Genomic DNA, 18,814 nt, shown 5'->3' with positions numbered 1-18,814 from the left:
GTTAAAAAAAAATGGGGAAAATAGGATTGGATTGCTGTGTATTTTATTGCCTGCAAAAGTAAAGCAATAAAGTTAAATACTTTATAGTGACTGGAATGTGAAGCAACACTTATAAGCACTGGATTCATGCTTTCAGCCCTCTATAATGATCGATCTCTTGTGGGTGATGTTCTGCACATGTCTTTAGTTTAGCTAAAAAGCTAACTATATAATAAGAAGCTTTTATACTGAGACCTCATATTTGAGCTAACTGAGAACTTTGCCAGGGATTTTCTATTGTTTCAGGCAGAAGTCCTTTTCTCTCAGACTGTTACTCACAATTTTTCAGGCTATAAGCATGTACACATTCACTGAGTGATAACATCCATTGAATTCAGTGGTGCTTACTCATAAATCGACCTATATAGGTATGCATTAAAGATATCAGGAATTAAGTAGAGCCTTCTGTATGGAAGCAACATCCTCTCCATGAGTTAATGCTCTGGAGCAGTATGTGTCCAACGTGATGTTCTCTGAAATTCCTGATGGTTTATTATAATTCACCCTTTCTGTCGTATTTTCATTGCTATGGCATAATTGTCTTCCTGGCAAGTAATATTACTATTTCAGAGGAGTGTACATGCATGAGGGCGAATAAAGGAAATATCGTCCAGCGAATTTATAGGTAAGGAAGGATTTGAACTTCTATGGACAGACGCATCTGCAGAATCAGAGGCTTTTGTTGAAAAGACAGCAGCAGCATCAAGCCCTTACAGTGCAAATTCTGCCCCTTTTGCATGGGTGTGAAACATTACAACATAGGTACAAAGGGTTGGAAATTACATTGTGATAGCATAATGTGGCTTTCATTATTTGCTTCCCTTGATTCTTTGGTCCATCTTACTCTAATCTCACATACCTTCTCTTAATTTATGACTTCCCATTGGTTTTCCTACGTTCTATGCATATTTACTGTGGTTGGCATCATACCTTGCCCCTGAGGATGCCAGCCACAGTTGCCAGCAAAACGTCAGGAAATCTGTTGTCTAGATCACAGTCACTAAACCCTGAAGCCCAGCACTGCCCAAAGAGTCCCATAGTAAAAAAAGTTTGGCATAGCTGAATGGTCCCTCTTTGCTCACCAGTGCGACTTTGACACCAGCATGTAGCTACTGAACGATAGGCAAAATAATGGCAAGATGTATTAGTAAGTGAAGGTTTTATATCCCTGTTTTAGATTCTTCACATATCCAAAGTGACATGAAACCTCAGCACTCATTTTTGAGCAATTATGGCACAAGGTATTCAGTTTAGCCCACAGTAAATCCAGAAACAAAACAAAACAAGCAGCTTTCCCACCAGCTCTTTCTTAGAGGGATTCTTCCCGCACATCAGTATATGTCTAAATTTTAGTATACTGTATGTTGATATACTATATATAGTATATGTCTAAATTTTAATGCAGAGAAACTGTACATTATACATTTAATTGCAGAGAAACACAACATTAAACTGTTGTGAGAAACTCTCAAAACAACCTTGAAAAATTTGTTGCATTAATAGTACAGAGCCAGAGGAATACCACATCAGTACTCCCTGAATATCTGTACTGCAGCTTTTATACATGGTAACTGCTTTTTAATTCATTTCTAATTAAAGGGATAAAACATAAACCATCTCATTAAATTATCAATGAGAGCTATTGTAGAAGTTGGAATGGAAATGGAAAAGAAAAATCAAGTTCTTGCCATCATGCTGGAGTCTAAACTTAAATCGTCTTTAATGGCAATACCCTGTTACAACTATCCACAGCTCAGGGACTGCATTGTGGCCATCATCACTACAGATAAGGCTGGGAAAGCCCCATCCACTTTTTCTTTACAGTCCAGCCATTATCTGGTCACAGAAGAAAAGGCTGCTGTTCTAGTCTTGATAAAAGCAAAAGGGAACAGTGAGGAAGGGATGACTTTCAACCATCCTGTCCAGAAATCCTGTTCCCAGATTATTTATATTTCTCTGTATCCACTAAACAGATCTATGGTGAAGTGGGAGGACCATGATCTCTCTCTGTTTGTATGGAGAGGTTCTGTCCTCTTCCAAGCAGAAAAAGCCTGGAAAATCTGCATAATTCCAACTTCTCCCTCATCATGTGAAGAAGAGTCCACCCTTCCCCATCACATGTACAGATCCTGGAGGCAAGATGTCCACCCTTGTTCTCTAATGAAGACATCATTATATTTTTGTGAAAATCTCCCATTCTCTTGTTTACAGAGATTTTTTTCTTTTTTTCTTCTGCATAAGTCCTTTTAAGATGTCCTATAATGAACTGTAGAACTGTTCTGCTGAAAAATACTTTTCCCTGCTGAATGATAAAACTGAATGATAAAAGTTGCTCTACTTCTTACAGCAAATAAAAGATGATTGTTTGCTAGATTTTATGGATCTCTAAAAGCACAGGAATGAGTAATATCCGCCTGACAAGCAACATTACAAGCCAATACAAATAATTCTGCAGTGAATTGCAAAAAGGTTGCAGTGTTTGTTTAAAAAGCAACATAGCTGCTGTCCTTTGAAAATATCCATGAAGCAATTGACCAGAAATCTGTAAGGAAATAAATACATCTGGAAACATTTACATACTAGCAAATTTGAATTACATTATAAAAATATTTTCTGTGGCATGTACATAACTGAAAATTAGAAGATAGCACTCTATGCAAGTTTAAAAAAAAAAACATATACAGACCAATTTGATTGATATAAATGGAATTGGTCATATGCAGTGGTCAGTAATAATTTCATACTTAAATCATTGAAATAGTTTTCCTTTTATAGAAATTTGCTTATGGGAGAAGTTCGAAATTATATGGGAGAAAGGGAAAACACACTGGGATTTAGCAACAGTTTTAACAATTAGTATTAATAGTATTGATATTAAAATATTAATAACTCACAATTATATGCATGCTGCTCAACTCTATGCATATGCACTTTGAAGCAAATTCCATTAAATTCAGTGGAACTTAAGGAAGCATTCACAGGACTGCACAGAGGGAACAAACTTTTTAATGTTGATATCAGATTCTGCCTCTGAGCAGCCCAGAGATGTTTCCATGCATGTGGTACATCAGGTCAAGAACCCATTTGCTGCCCTCCAGCCTGCTACCTGAAGTACCTGGGCATCCCAATGCTTTACTCAAAGATTTTGGAGCAGCTGCCTTCTCTGATGCCTCAGTCAGAAAGTCCTCAGAGTAAGGTACTGGGGTAAGTAACTACTCTGGGAACTACAGCTACCTCACCAGCAATGAGGACTGGCCACGAAATGAGACAGGAAGGCTAGCTTGCTCTTTCAACAGCACCACATGGTGTGTTTCCTGCAGCAGCCTTTGGGCAACTGTCTTTGACACAATTCTCCCCAACAGGCCTCTTACAGAAGTGTTGGGGCTACAGTTAGAATTCTCAGGCAGCATAGTCAGTGGCCAAACAGATCTAAGGGCCCTTAGTCAGGGAAGTCTTTTTGAAGGAAGTAAGAAAACAGCTTCTCCAGGAACCTACCTTAATGGTTTACCAGCATTCACTGAGAAAATGACATATTTGACATTTTTTTTTATTTTTGTGCTAGGCCCGTCCCACACTATTGGTCATTGCCAATAATGTCACACCAACCTGTGTCACACAGACAATGAGCTAGCCATTCAAAATTCATTCCTGCCCAACTCAAACCTTCAGGCTGTACAAAACACCACCTTGGAGACAGCCATCTTCCTTCATTAGCAACATTTGTGAGAAAAGCAACCTTATGTTTTGTCATACATTGTGTCAGTAGAAGAACACTGTATAAGAGGTGCAGACACCTCATATTATCAACATTATCACTGAACCCCAGCCTAACACTGGACATCTGACCATGAATAGACAGAGAACTGCAAGCTCAGAACAAGGAAGAGGAGTTATACAAAAACAGCATAACATGAGGCAAGAATACCAGCTGTGATGCTCTGTTAATCTATCATTTGCTTAACAAAATGAATTCATATTGATTCACAGTTCACAGTGACCTGTACAAACCAGTACAGTAACCACAATACAAATTGTGAATTCTCATGCAGGAGCAAGAGGGAAAATGGGTGTCCAAAGGAGCTTGCTACTTTTGTCAGAATGTTGAAAGCAGTGTTGTGACATGATGTTAGAAATGCTGCCCTTTCTGTACATGAGTGACATCATGATGCTTATACCAAAGAGGAAGAGCTTGGGTCATGATACCACAATGCTACTTTTGTCATTCTGACCTCCTTGCCCCCCACTGTGGGTGTTGCTGAGAGGGCTGTTCTGGAACAGCTCCTTAAATAACTCAAGGCTTATAACCATACTGTGCATAGAAATCTCCTTCTGCTGTGCACAGTTGGCAATATACATGTAAGGATGGATGATTCTGCCAATTTAGTTTGCATTTAATAGCTCATCTTACCCACTGAATGTTCTGTTAAACCTTGATATTTGGTAGAAGAAATGTGCATCAATATATATACACACATTTATGTCCCCTTCCCCTCAGTATACCCATTCTTCTATGCAATTTTCCCAGGGTCCATAATTTTTGCAAGCCATTTTTTTTCCACCAACATCTATCATTAGGTATTGAGCTGCGCTGCAAAAACCTGGAAAGTATGTGTTTGGTTAAGCATCTGAATGCTGGATTTTTTTTCATATACAGTATTTGTCATGATTGAAACTGACAAATTGACAAATCAATGTTTCCTCTGTCCCTGCACAGAAGATATGCAGGTGGACACTATAGGATAGAATAGTGGCTACATATAAATGCCTGACAATAATTTGTACGAAGTACAATGTAATCAAACATGTTCATGGTCTCCAGCAAAGATTGACATTTATCCCGGTGCCAGATAGTGATGGATAAGGTTTTCCTATTCCTTACCTCCTGAGTAGTTATGACAAATGTTTAAAAAAGCTATTTCAATCAACTAGGGAAAAAGGAAATATTTAAAATATTTTTTTTAAAAAATCCCCAGCGAAGAGTTCTTAACCATGTTCAGAATGCCAGGCATTTTAAAATTATCTGATTGATATAAAACATCTGGCTCTCTCTGATTAAATGTAGCAGAGTAGTATAGTTGACATGCTTTATTATGTTAAAATTGGCCAGCTGTAAATTAAAACAACAGCAAAAACTCCCCACCAGATTTATTTAACTTTTCCTTGCTGTTCATCCATTTACCTCTTCATGTTCACTTTTCTGTTAAAAGTGTTTTCTCAGGGAAAATTGTTTAAGCCACATCTTTGACTGCAAAGGGATATATTCTTGTCCTGAAACCAGTGCAGTGCAACAGATTTAAGTCACAGGGCAGTGTAACTGGTCTGCTGCGAAAGAAGGCTATATGGCCTGTTAAAATGTGTTTACATCAGCAGTTAATGCTAATATGTTTCCATATGGAATAACTTCATGCTCAGAGCATTAATAGTTGCATGTAGATTGAAAATGTCACACATACTGATGAAATTCATATCTGAAGGAAATAGATACAGATCTTGTTGGATACAATCCAGATGTGCTGCTATGGAGCTTAAGTAAAATTGCATTCTTCTTTTCTTCATGCTGGGATTCAATGAGGTAGTTATCATAGCTGAACGTACAAACAACCAAAGCCAAAATTTAGTCCCTTAATTTTGGACTCAATGACTTTAAAGGCATAATCTGAGATTTACTTACTTGGAAGTAAGTGCAAGTAAAAACAATTGGTGAGAATGTTTCTAGATGGAGGGTTCCTAGTGCTACCAAGCAGACAAAATCCTATGGCTATTCCACCATTCCCCCATCTATTCCTTTTCTTTCCTGGTAAGAAAATAAGAGTAGTAGAAAATGAGGATTACATATAGGCAAAGACTATGTATGGGAACCTGGAAAATTCTGTGAACCAGGTGGGCTATGAGTTACATTAAGAACAGGAATGATAGTAGACCTTTCACATTATAACTGTATGCTCTAAAATAGCATTACAGCACTAGCATTGTGCAGAATGTAGAATCTACTTCAGAATAGATCCATTTCTTCAAATATTATACCGTACCACTCACAAATAAAAGAGAATAAGATTCTCTGATTTAAACAATAAAAGGGGCATATGGATGCATAGGGTCTGTCTTCCCATAGCCAGTCTGCAAGTATTACATTTCCTCTACTGAAGGAATGGGCCAAATTCACTTCTGCCATGGTCGTTATGTGAATCACCCATGGTTATTAAGCAAGACATCACATGACTGTGACTTGCAATTTTACTGCTGGCTTCTCCATTGACTTTGCTTATCAGAAGCTGGCTTTGAAGTGCGCAAATGGTCACATGACCATGGGATGCTAAGGCGGTCATAACCACCCACCAGTTGTGAAGTGCCTGAATGGTGATCACGTGACCCCAAGGATGCTGCTATGGTCATAAATGTGAGGACTGGTCATGAAGTTACTTTTTCAGTGTCATAACTTTGAACAATCGGTAAACAGGGCAGTTGCTAAGCAATGTCTACCTATAAAATTGGCAAGTTTGATGTCTGCTTACCCTTGCTGTTTGGTGTTAGGACAGTAAGGGGCAGGGATGAGTTAGAACAGGTGTGCATAAACATTTTAGGCCACAAGCAATATGAAGATTTAAGGGGCTCACCAAGGTTTTTTTGTTGTTTATTCGTTTAGTCGCTTCCGACTCTTCGTGACTTCATGGACCAGCCCACGCCAGAGCTTCCTGTCGGTCGTCAACATCCCCAGCTCCCCCAGGGACGAGTCCGTCACCTCCAGAATGTCATCCATCCACCTTGCCTTTGGTCGGCCCCTCTTCCTTTTGCCCTCCACTCTCCCTAGCATCAGCATCTTCTCCAGGCTGCCCTGCCTTCTCATTATGTGGCCAAAGTATTTCAGTTTGGCCTTTAATATCATTCCCTCAAGTGAGCAGTCTGGCTTTATTTCCTGGAGGATGGACTGGTTGGATCTTCTTGCAGTCCAAGGCACTCTCAGAATTTTCCTCCAACACCACAGTTCAAAAGCATCGATCTTCCTTCGCTCAGCCTTCCTTATGGTCCAGCTCTCGCACCCATATGTTACTACGGGGAACACCATTGCTTTAACTATGCGGGCCTTTGTTGTCAGTGTGATGTCTCTGCTCTTAACTATTTTATCGAGATTTGTCATTGCTCTTCTCCCAAGGATTAAGCGTCTTCTGATTTCCTGACTGCAGTCAGCATCTGCAGTAATCTTTGCACCTAGGAATACAAAGTCTTTCACTGCTTCTACATTTTCTCCCTCTATTTGCCAGTTATCAATCAAGCTGGTTGCCATAATCTTGGTTTTTTTGAGGTTTAGCTGCAAGCCAGCTTTTGCACTTTCTTCTTTCACCTTCATCATAAGGCTCCTCAGTTCCTCTTCACTTTCAGCCATCAAAGTGGTATCATCTGCATATCTGAGATTGTTAATGTTTCTTCCAGAGATTTTAACTCCAGCCTTGGATTCCTCAAGACCAGCTTGTCGCATGATGTGTTCTGCATACAAGTTGAATAGGTAGGGTGAGAGTATACAGCCCTGCCGTACTCCTTTCCCAATCTTAAACCAGTCCGTTGTTCCGTGGTCTGTTCTTACTGTTGCTACTTGGTTGTTATACAGATTCTTCAGGAGGCATACAAGATGACTTGGTATCCCCATACCACTAAGAACCTGCCACAATTTGTTATGGTCCACACAGTCAAAGGCTTTAGAATAGTCAATAAAACAGAAATAGATGTTTTTCTGAAACTCCCTGGCTTTTTCCATTATCCAGCGGATATTGGCAATTTGGTCTCTAGTTCCTCTGCCTTTTCTAAACCCAGCCTGTACATCTGGCAATTCTCGCTCCATGAACTGCTGAAGTCTACCTTGCAGGATCTTGAGCATTACCTTACTGGCATGTGAAATGAGTGCCACTGTTCGATAGTTTGAACATTCTTTAGTGTTTCCCTTTTTTGGTATGGGGATATAAGTTGATTTTTTCCAATCTGATGGCCATTCTTGTGTTTTCCAAATTTGCTGGCATATAGCATGCATTACCTTGACAGCATCATCTTGCAAAATTTTGAACAGTTCAGCTGGGATGCCGTCGTCTCCTGCTGCCTTGTTATTAGCAATGCTTCTTAAGGCCCACTCAACCTCACTCTTCAGGATGTCTGGCTCTAGCTCACTGACCACACCGTCAAAGCTATCCCCGATATTGTTATCCTTCCTATACAGGTCTTCTGTATATTCTTGCCACCTTTTCTTGATCTCTTCTTCTTCTGTTAGGTCCTTGCCATCTTTGTTTTTGATCATACCCATTTTGGCCTGGAATTTACCTCCAATGTTTCTAATTTTCTGGAAGAGGTCTCTTGTCCTTCCTATTCTATTGTCTTCTTCCACTTCCGCGCATTGCTTGTTTAAAAATAATTCCTTATCTCTTCTGGCTAACCTCTGGAATTTTGCATTTAATTGGGCATATCTCCCCCTATCGCTGTTGCCTTTTGCTTTCCTTCTTTCTTGGGCTACTTCTAGTGTCTCAGCAGACAGCCATTTTGCCTTCTTGGTTTTCTCTTTCTTTGGGATGTATTTTGTTGCCGCCTCCTGAACAATGCTGCCAACTTCTGTCCAGAGTTCTTCCGGGACCCTATCTACTAAGTCCAGTCCCTTAAATCTATTCTTCACCTCCACTGCATATTCCTGAGGAATATTCGTGAGCTCATATCTAGCTGATCTGTGGGTCTTCCCTAATCTCTTTAGTCTGATCCTAAATTGTGCAAGAAGAAGTTCATGGTCTGAACTACAGTCAGCTCCAGGCCTAGTTTTTACCGACTGTACAGATGTCCGCCACCTTTGGCTGCAAAGGATGTAATCAATCTGATTTCGGTGTTGTCCATCTGGTGAAGTCCATGTGTAAAGCCGTCTCTTAGGTTGTTGGAAGAGAGTGTTTGTTATGCAGAGTGAATTGTCTTGGCAAAATTCTATCAGCCTATGTCCTGCTTCGTTTTGTTCTCCCAGGCCATACTTACCTGTAATTCGAGGTGTCATTTGACTGCCCACCTTAGCATTCCAGTCTCCTGTGATGAAAATAACATCTCTTTTAGGCGTGTTGTCCAGTAGGTGCTGCAGATCCTCATAGAACTGCTCTACTTCAGCTTCTTCAGCATTTGTGGTTGGGGCGTATATTTGGATCACTGTGATGTTAGATGGCTTGCCCTGAATTCGAATTGAGATCATTCTGTCGTTTCTTTAAATCAGGCTTCCAAACTAATAATTTAATATAAACTGAAGATGAATTACATTTAAAAAGAAGGGTTTGCCATTTTTATACCTAGTTGGGCTCCTGTGATGAGTATATGCAACTACTTTAACTAAGAACTACAAATCTTCAGAAACTTTGTGGCTAACCAGAGAAGATTAATTAGTTCTAGAAGGAATTTCCAAAACCTTGGATTTTTTTACAAGGGTTTGGAATACTCTAGTTCTGCAGAATGCTACAGGTGGGGTGATAGTGTGTTTATGCACTAATTCTTACTGAAAGCGAGCAACAGAATAGACTTGCAGTGCTAAGGACCCTCTGTTCAAATGGCAATGTGATAACTAATATATTAGAGAATAGTAGGACTTCCTTGTGCATATTTTTGCAAGTTGTGCATATTACATATTTGACATATTTGGAGAATTTTGCTTGACCTATGAGAAAAAGAATTCTGTTTGAGAAGGATTTATCTTTCCTATGAATATCCTTCTCTCTTGGTGGTTCCCTCAATCAAGCAATATTTCTTCAAGACTCAAACTACATACAGTACTATTGAGACTAACATCCCTCACCAGCACGTGTGTGTGTGTGTGTCTGTATGTGTGTGTACAGAGAGAGTTTGTGTGTGTGTTTAACCAGAAAGAGTTTAGGTAGATTCTATGATGCACGGCTACTATATCTGGTTTGCAAAAATCTGAAGGACCATTAAATGGAAGCAAAAAAATACAGAAAACTAACTTTGTTTGTATTTAAGAGTTTTTGCTGGAATTTTGCAGCCCAGATATGGTTGCCCTAAAAGATAGGAAATGAAAGACAGTAAGTGCCTGTTTCTATCTCTCTCCTACAGTCCTTTTTCAGCCCTGAGGATTCCCCCTACACTGCTTGCTTAACAGCAAGAAGATAATCTGAAGCAGATTTTAAAAAGCAGCATAATGATGAAGAATTTTCTTCCCCAGTGCATTATTTTATTTTGGGTTGAGGGCAGCGGACCGATGTGTTTAGAAGGTTGGACTAGGCTTGAGAGATCCAGATCAAATCCCTACTCAGGAGCAAAACTCATTGCACGACCCTGAGTTGGTTCTTGACAGTTCCCATGCTTGTTGTTGTTTATTCGTTTAGTTGCTTCTGACTCTTCGTGACTCATGGACCAGCCCACACCAGAACTTCCTGTCCATCGTCAACACCCCCAGCTCCCCCAGGGATGAGTCTGTCACCTCTAGAATATCATCCATCCATCTTGCCCTTGGTCTGCCCCTCTTCCTTTTGCCTTCCACTCTCCCTAGTGTCAGCATCTTTTCCAGGGTGTCCTGTCTTCTCATTATGTGGCCAAAGTATTTCAGTTTTGCCTTTAATATCATTCCCTCAAGTGAGCAGTCTGGCTTTATTTCCTGGAGGATGGACTGGTTTGATCTTCTTGCAGTCCAAGGCACTCTCAGAATTTTCCTCCAACACCACAGTTCCAAAGCATCCATCTTCCTTCTCCCAGCCTTCCTTATGGTCCAGCTCTCGCAGCCATATGTCACCATGGGGAACACCATTGCTTTAACTATGCGGACCTTTGTTGTCAGTGTGATGTCTCTGCTCTTAACTAGTTTATCGAGATTTGTCATTGCTTGTCTCCCAAGGATTACGCGTCGTCTGATTTCCTGACTGCAGTCAGCATCTGCAGTAATCTTCGCACCTAGAAATACAAAGTCTTTCACTGCCTCTACGTTTTCTCCCTCTATTTGCCAGTTGTCAATCAAGCTGGTTGCCATAATCTTGGTTTTTTTTGAGGTTTAGCTGCAAGCCAACTTTTGCACTTTCTTCTTTCACCTTCATCATAAGGCTCCTCAGTTCCTCTTCGCTTTCAGCCATCAAAGTGGTATCATCTGCATATCTGAGATTGTTAATGTTTCTTCCAGTGATTTTAACTCCAGCCTTGGATTCCTCAAGCCCAGCATGTCGCATGATGTGTTCTGCGTACAAGTTGAATAGGTAGGGTGAGAGTATACAGCCCTGCCGTACTCCTTTCCAATCTTAAACCAGTCCGTTGTTCCGTGGTCTGTTCTTACTGTTGCTACTTGGTCGTTATACAGATTCTTCAGGAGGCAGACAAGATGACTTGGTATCCCCATACCACTAAGAACTTGCCACAATTTGTTATGGTCCACACAGTCAAAGGCTTTAGAATAGTCGATAAAACAGAAATAGATGTTTTTCTGAAACTCCCTGGCTTTTTCCATTATCCAGCAGATATTGGCAATTTGGTCTCTAGTTCCTCTGCCTTTTCTAAACCCAGCTTGTACATCTGGCAATTCTCACTCCATGAACTGCTGAAGTCTACCTTGCAGGATCTTGAGCATTACCTTACTGGCATGTGAAATGAGTGCCACTGTTCGATAGTTTGAACATTCTTTAGTGTTTCCCTTTTTTGGTATGGGGATATAGGTTGATTTTTTCCAATCTGATGGCCATTCTTGTGTTTTCCAAATTTGCTGGCGTATAGCATGCATTACCTTGACAGCATCATCTTGCAAGATTTTGAACAGTTCAGCTGGGATGCCGTCGTCTCCTGCTGCCTTGTTATTAGCAATGCTTCTTAAGGCCCACTCAACCTCACTCTTCAGGATGTCTGGCTCTAGCTCCCTGACCACACCGTCAAAGCTATCCCCGATATTGTTATCCTTCCTATACAGGTCTTCTGTATATTCTTGCCACCTTTTCTTGATCTCTTCTTCTTCTGTTAGGTCCTTGCCATCTTTGTTTTTGATCATACCCATTTTTGCCTGGAGTTCCCATGCTACCCTTAGCCTAAAATTATAGTTCACTGATTGAACCACTGTCAGCAAGCAATACCTAACATGCTAAGCCATAAATCAGGAGTGGGGAATGTTGGAAGAACGCAGGCTACACATTTATTTTATTTTTATTTTATTTATCACATTGCTTCACCTCCCATCTTGGCAAGTGACTCTGGGCTTTAGCTCACATTAGCTATTCAGCCTTTCAAAGGACTACATCTACTGATGTTGTGATATCAATGGAAGGATTATTTTTTTTATACATCTCCCCCCCCCAATTATGTATGTATGTATGTATGTATGTATATTGTACTGCTGGAGAAGAGCACTTGAAATGATAGGGACCAGAATACTGCTCAACCATTTAAGCTGAATGAGGGGACTATACATTATGCATAAATAAAAGAACAAATAATGAAATGGTAAGAAGTTTACTAGGGGGACGTGGTGGCGCTGCGGGTTAAACTGCTGAGCTGCTGAGCTTGCCAATCGGAAGGTCGGCGGTTCGAATCCGTGTGACGGGGTGAGCTCCCGTTGCTAGTCCCAGCTCCTGCCAACCCAGCAGTTCGAAAACATGCAAATGAGAGTAGATTAATAGGTACCACTTTGGTGGGCAGGTAACGGCGTTCCGTTCAGTCATGCCAGCCACATGACCACGGAAGTGTCTATGGACAAACGCTGGCTCTTCGGCTTTGAAACGGAGATGAGCACCGCCCCCTAGAGTCGGACACGACTGGACTTAATGTCAAGGGAAATCTTTACCTAAGAAGTTTACTAGATATAAAATGATGTGTTACATCATAGTAAAACAGTTGATTTTACACACAGAATGACTAACTTTGATACCTAACAGTAAATTAATGGAGAAAAGAGCTATCAAGTACTATCTATGGCAGAGTGGTGTCATGGTTAGAATGTTGTTCTGTGAGAGAGGAGACACAGGTTCAAGACCCCACTTAACATAAAGCCCATTGGGTTATTCCTGGCCACTCACACTTTTTTGGCCACTCACACTTTTTCAGCCTCATCTATTTTATAGGACTACTTGGGAGTATAGGAGAGATGTACATTTCACCGTAGCTCCTAATGGAAAGAATGATAATCTAACAATTAGTAATACTGATTAAAAAATAATGATGTCTACTCATATTATCTCCAGTATCAAAGGCTATATAGTTCTCATTGCCAATCGCTGGAGAAAACAAGTGGGAGATTGCTATGGCTATTATGGGCGTCCCATAAATGGGAATAGAATACACAGGCTTTTAATCTGCAGCAACAGGCTTTTTCCTATTGTGGTGATATGTGCCCTACTCCTATTGAAACTACATTTTTGTTACTTACAGGTGTTCTTCCTCTTTTATATGGTATGACTTTCATAAGACCAAAATAGGAGACAAATAGGTTCACTGAGTTCTTAGAGGTGTTAAAAAGCAGTGGTGTACTAAGGGGAGGAGTAGGGGAGTGGTCTGTTCTGGGGGGAGTAGGGGAGGTCTGCCCTGGGGTAGGCAATAAGGGTGGTGCTGCCAAAGTCAGAGGAGGCTAGTGGCAAGTGTGGAGCCAGCTTGCTGCTACCTGTGTGCCAATCAGAAGCAAAAATGTGTGCCTGCGAGTCAGTTTTGATTCCTGCAGTTTTCTTGGTAACATTTTTTAGAAGTGCAGCTTGCCAGTTCCTTCTTCCTAGGGCTGAGAGAAGTGGCTGGCCCAAGGTCACTCAGCTGGCTTCATTCCAAAGGTGGAACTAGAACTCACAGTCTCCTTGTTTCGAGTCTGACACCTTAACAACCACACCAAACTGGCTCTCAATAATGAAGGAGGGGGGTGTTAAAATGATCTGCTCTGGGTATCAAATATGCTTGGTACACTACTGTTAAAAAGAGGGACGTTTGAAGGATATCTCTACAAGTTTATGAAACCAAGGAGTCTTTAAAAAGTATTTGATGATTTGCTATGCATTGTCTTTGGTAACCAAAGGCAGGAAAAGACAACATTTCTTGATGAAGAATCATCCTTTTGCATTTCCTCTTTGACTGAAGTAGCACCTTTTTGGTCTAAAACTTTTCTAGATTTTTTTTAATCAAAGCATCACTGAAGGATTGAGAAAGAATTTCTCTTTGCTTGGTTTCAGTTATGCAGTTTTAAGTTAGGGTTGTGAATATTTTTTTTCTTGTTATAAAAAAGAAAATTGTAGGCAGTCAAGGCTTACCTCAAATATGTTTTTGTTTTAAACAGATGCCATGCTGGTCACTCAATTGAACTCAATTAAGGATTAATAGATTTGACCAGAAATTCTTTGTTGACTTTGAAACAGTATTATTTACAATCTTTGAAAATGCAATTGCTTTGAAACAGTAATCTTTTCAAAGGGCAAAGGTTGACAGGACAGAGCCTGCACAAAGCATTACTCTTCTGGAGTCCCTGCCATAGCCCACAACTATGTGACTTTGCAAAAGGCAACTAAACAATTCATTATGGTAGCTTCTCTGCTATTTGGAATGATTTCCCCCCTTTCTCTTTGTAAATAAGAAAAAAGCCTATTTGCATTTTCCATTCATATATCAACAGCATGTGGAAGGGATTAGTGAGAAAATTCAGACAGTTCTACAAACAGATGGCATAAATGGAAACATTGCAAAGATCGGAATCTGAATTCCAGTGTTTTGCTTTGCCACTGTCTTCCAGTCATGAAGGACAATGAATATTACCTATGACAGATTGGTAGGATTTTCATAAACAGTATATTTCTGAATAACAGGTGCTGGAGATCTACAATGAGAGAAGGAAATTACAGCCTATTCTTGGGCACTTCCTGAAGGTATCTGACAGTTGGCTGCTGGCTACAGGAAGCTGGATTAGAGGGTTCCTAATTTCATTCAACAGACTATTCTTAAAAGAATTTGAAAAATTATGGGCTTAGGTCAGTTTGCTTTAACTTCAGATAAGTCAACACGATTTTGTTAGTGGCACCAGACTGAAGTCATGTAGATCACATAATTCAGTGCTTTGACAGCCATCAAAGCACATAGAGAAATGCTGCATCATGGAAAAACTAAAAGAGTATTGTTCTTTTGTTTCTGACCTTCAGAGAGAAAATATGCTTATTTTATTAATGCAACAAAATTTCTAACCTATCTCAGCAGGCAGAAATTGACTGTCCATGTATGGGTTGGGCTGCTAAGCAATGTTATTCATGGGTAGTCTCCCACTTCATGGTGGGAGACCACAAGGGAATGTCAGGGCTGTAGGCCAGATTGGGCAACAGAGAAGGCAAAAGAAGGCAGTCTGGGCTGTAACCAAGAAAACAGTATGATTATCATCAGGATTTCAGTGGGAGTTGAGCTTTGACCTGAAGACAACTTCATGTTTTTTTTTTTACTGATTGGACACTGTCAGAGTGAGGTACAATAAATTAAAACAATGTATATAAAAGAAAGAGAAGAAAAAAAATGGATATCACAAACAGCTTAAAAGTCCATAATAGAGGAGGCCAGAGCAACCAGAACATCACTAGCAAACCAGAAGCATGGTGTTATAAATTATTCATATGGTTTGGCCAGTCATGTGTGATTATCATAGATGTAACAAAAATGAATGGGATGGAGATGATCCTTTATAACCACTTGCCACCATTTTGGATTTGAAGGCTTCTAATATCAACTGATAAACATCACCTTCAAAATTTCAAATTTGAGAATTTAACTGTTTTCATCCTGTATGCTGATTCAGAGCTATGGTCCTGATTTTTTTTTCTTTTTGCAATAAATGAAGATACCTCATCCCCATGAAGGCTTATAAGGAAAAAAAATACCCTCTTATTTGGAAATGTAGATTGCACCATTGCAGTTTCAAAACTATGTGTTCCCTTCAGCTGGGTCTTTTCCCACAAGGCCTTCAGGACTTGCAAAGAATTATTCTTCATGGACAAAGGTTCTGGGAACAAGCTCTAATGGACAAAAAGAAAAACAACACTGTTTCAGGTATTATTTTTCCATTTGTGAGAAACATACACTGTATCAGGTTAAATAGCTTTGCATCTCTAGATGAAATTGGGCATCGCACAAATCATTTTTGCAAGCAGTAATTAAATCAGTGTTCTAAAAATACGATCCTATTCGGCAAACTCAAGAAATATACCACAGACTAGCACTTGGTAGGGCAGCCATGAAGGCCTTGGAAAAGATTAAAATGCCGTGATGTGTCTTTACCCACAAAGATCAGAATTGTGTAAGCCATGGTATTTCCTGTCATTCTATAGAAGTGAAAGTTTGGCTTTGAAGAAGCAGGATAGGAGAAGTATTGATGCTTTTGAGCTTTAGCATTGGAGAAGACTCCTGAGAATACCATAGATATCCCAGAAAACTAAAAAATCAATCATTGAACAAATCAACCCAGAGTTCTCATTCGAGGCACAAATGACCAGGCTCAAAAAATCTTACTTCGGACACATTATGCAAATACCTAGCTGTCTGGAGAAGGCCTTCATGTTGAGAAAGGTAGAAGGAAAGAGAAGAAGAGGACGGCCAGCAGAAAGGTGGATAGACTCAGTTACAGTAGTGATGAGTGCACCTTTAAAAGATCTGAAAGGCCAGGTTAGGGACAGATCATCATGAAGAAAATCTATTTAAAATATGTGGTCACTAAAAGTCAACCACAACTTGATAGCACATAATCAATAATCATTGGGCAAACAATGATTTGGCCCTGATTTTTTAACTAAATCCCATGAGATATTAATGACCATATTAATGATCACAAACAATGCAGAGAAACTTTAACTGAGGACAATATTTGGAGAGAGAGAGAGAGAGAGAAGAGAATACCATAAAGTTATTGTAAAATGAAGCTGGTACTCTTTTGTTTCAATGGTGGCATAGCATCTTTTGGGGCTTATGTAAATTATTAACATAAACAAACATATAGATATGTACAGTTAGGTTGAATGGCTTACATTACAACAAAACTATTAACATGTTTTTGATGACATTTTAAGAACCTCTGTTTCTCTGCTCCCATTTTTAAACCTAAAAGATTAAATTAAATTAAAGATTTTCATGATCTTGACAAATCCAACTTTGAGCATTAGTACAAGATGATGCAAATCATGGCATAATTGTGGCCATGCAATGTTATAGACTGTGTTTATAAAAGATCTTACCAACAGTATAAGCAGCTTTTCAGCAAAATACAAGCCAAGCATCTATCACACCACAACAGATAACTCATCTATAAATTAAAATCTAATTCTCAGAGCCACAACCAAAAGTGCTCCAACACAATCTTCTCTTTCCTATTTTAACTTATGATTAAACAGGATTTGCAAAGTTTTGAAACTATAAAACAGAGCAGAGAAAAAACAGGTTTGGGATGGACTCCCTCCTTTCAAATTAGCTCCAGTCTCGGAGAAAAACATTCATACCAATCAAAGCGAATATTTATAGCTCAGCGTTGAACTGTGGAGTCCTTGGTACTCTCTGAGCCTTGTTGTTTTCTTGCAGACATTTCATTGCCAGACTAGGCAACATCTTCAGTACGAACAGGGAGATGGTCTTGCTCTCTGTTTATATACAGGGGCTTGCCCTACTTGTGTTGGTGGGGGTGTTGCTCTCTCCTTGGGAGTTCTTTGATTGGGCTGTTGTTTGCTGCTTGGTTGATTGACTGAGTTACTAGTTCCTTGATTAAGGTGTATTGTGCTGTTTGATTGTTCATCTGGTGTTAATCCTAGGGCTGATTTTTGCATATCTGGGTGCTGATTGCTGGTGAGGAGGTGTTCTGGTCTTTTGGCTTTTCTATTGTCTCTTTTGAATGGTATGTATGTAAATTTACATACCATTCAAAAGAGACAGTTGAAAAGCCAAAAGACCAGTATACCTCCTCGCCAGCAATCAACACCCAGATATGCAAAAATCAGCACTAGGATTAACACCAGATGAACAATCAAACAGCACAATACACCCTAATCAAGGAACTAGTAACTATTAATGAAATGTGTGCAAGAAAACAACAAGGCTCAGAGAGCACCAAGGACTCCACAAAAACATTCATTTATCTCCAGCTAAAATGTTATGCTAGCCATTAGAAAACAATTTTTATTTTATTTTTCCTGATTTACTTCCAATTGCTATTTTCAAATTAAACTGATCAACAGCATAATCTGATAGATACTTGTTAATAAGTAAAATTCATTGTATTGGATGTTCACTCCCAGGTGAGCATGTACAGCTCAGCTATATGGAAATTACACAAATCTTTCTCATATTATCAGTTGGCATCTTAGTTTATGGCCAGTCCATAATAAAATGTGTGTCTCTGTGTGTATATACTATATGTATGTGTATGTGTGAGTGTATGTGTATGTGTATTCATTACAGCATAATGGAAATAACAAACAGTTCTAACATACAGCTTGCTTATTTGCCCAAACTCCAGGATTTGATAGAATGTTCAGTAAGAGAAAGAATAATAATAATGTTCCCATCAGAACTAACAATCATTTCAATACTTATGCATAGGCTTCCACATTCCACTACATTTTTAAAAATGACAATTATTATAGCTTTCCCCAGTTCCCAGAATTCCCAGCCAGCTCCATCAACAGAGAGGAAGCTCATTACAAGGGGATCCATTATGGACTAGAATAACTGCTTGTGACTGAATGCAAATAAATATTCTCTTTACATCTAATTACATCTACCATACACATTATAACCAGCAGAGACCAAAAAATAATCAGGCTTGCAACCCAGTAAATCTGGAACACACTAGGTGTTT

At 39.5% G+C, this 18,814-nt stretch overlaps 1 protein-coding gene across 1 annotated transcript in view; it reads right to left on the bottom strand.

Moving 5' to 3' along the window:
• VEPH1 (ventricular zone expressed PH domain containing 1) overlaps positions 1-18,814 on the bottom strand; it is a 115,566-nt gene that overhangs the window by 17,988 nt on the left and 78,764 nt on the right. The gene's annotated exons all lie outside the window — the stretch shown is intronic.

The sequence above is a fragment of the Candoia aspera genome, chromosome 6 (assembly GCF_035149785.1).
Source record: "Candoia aspera isolate rCanAsp1 chromosome 6, rCanAsp1.hap2, whole genome shotgun sequence".
Taxonomy (NCBI): Eukaryota; Metazoa; Chordata; class Lepidosauria; order Squamata; family Boidae; genus Candoia; species Candoia aspera.
The sequence above is the reverse complement of the archived record's forward strand: the minus strand, read 5'-3'. Positions and strand labels throughout refer to the sequence as shown.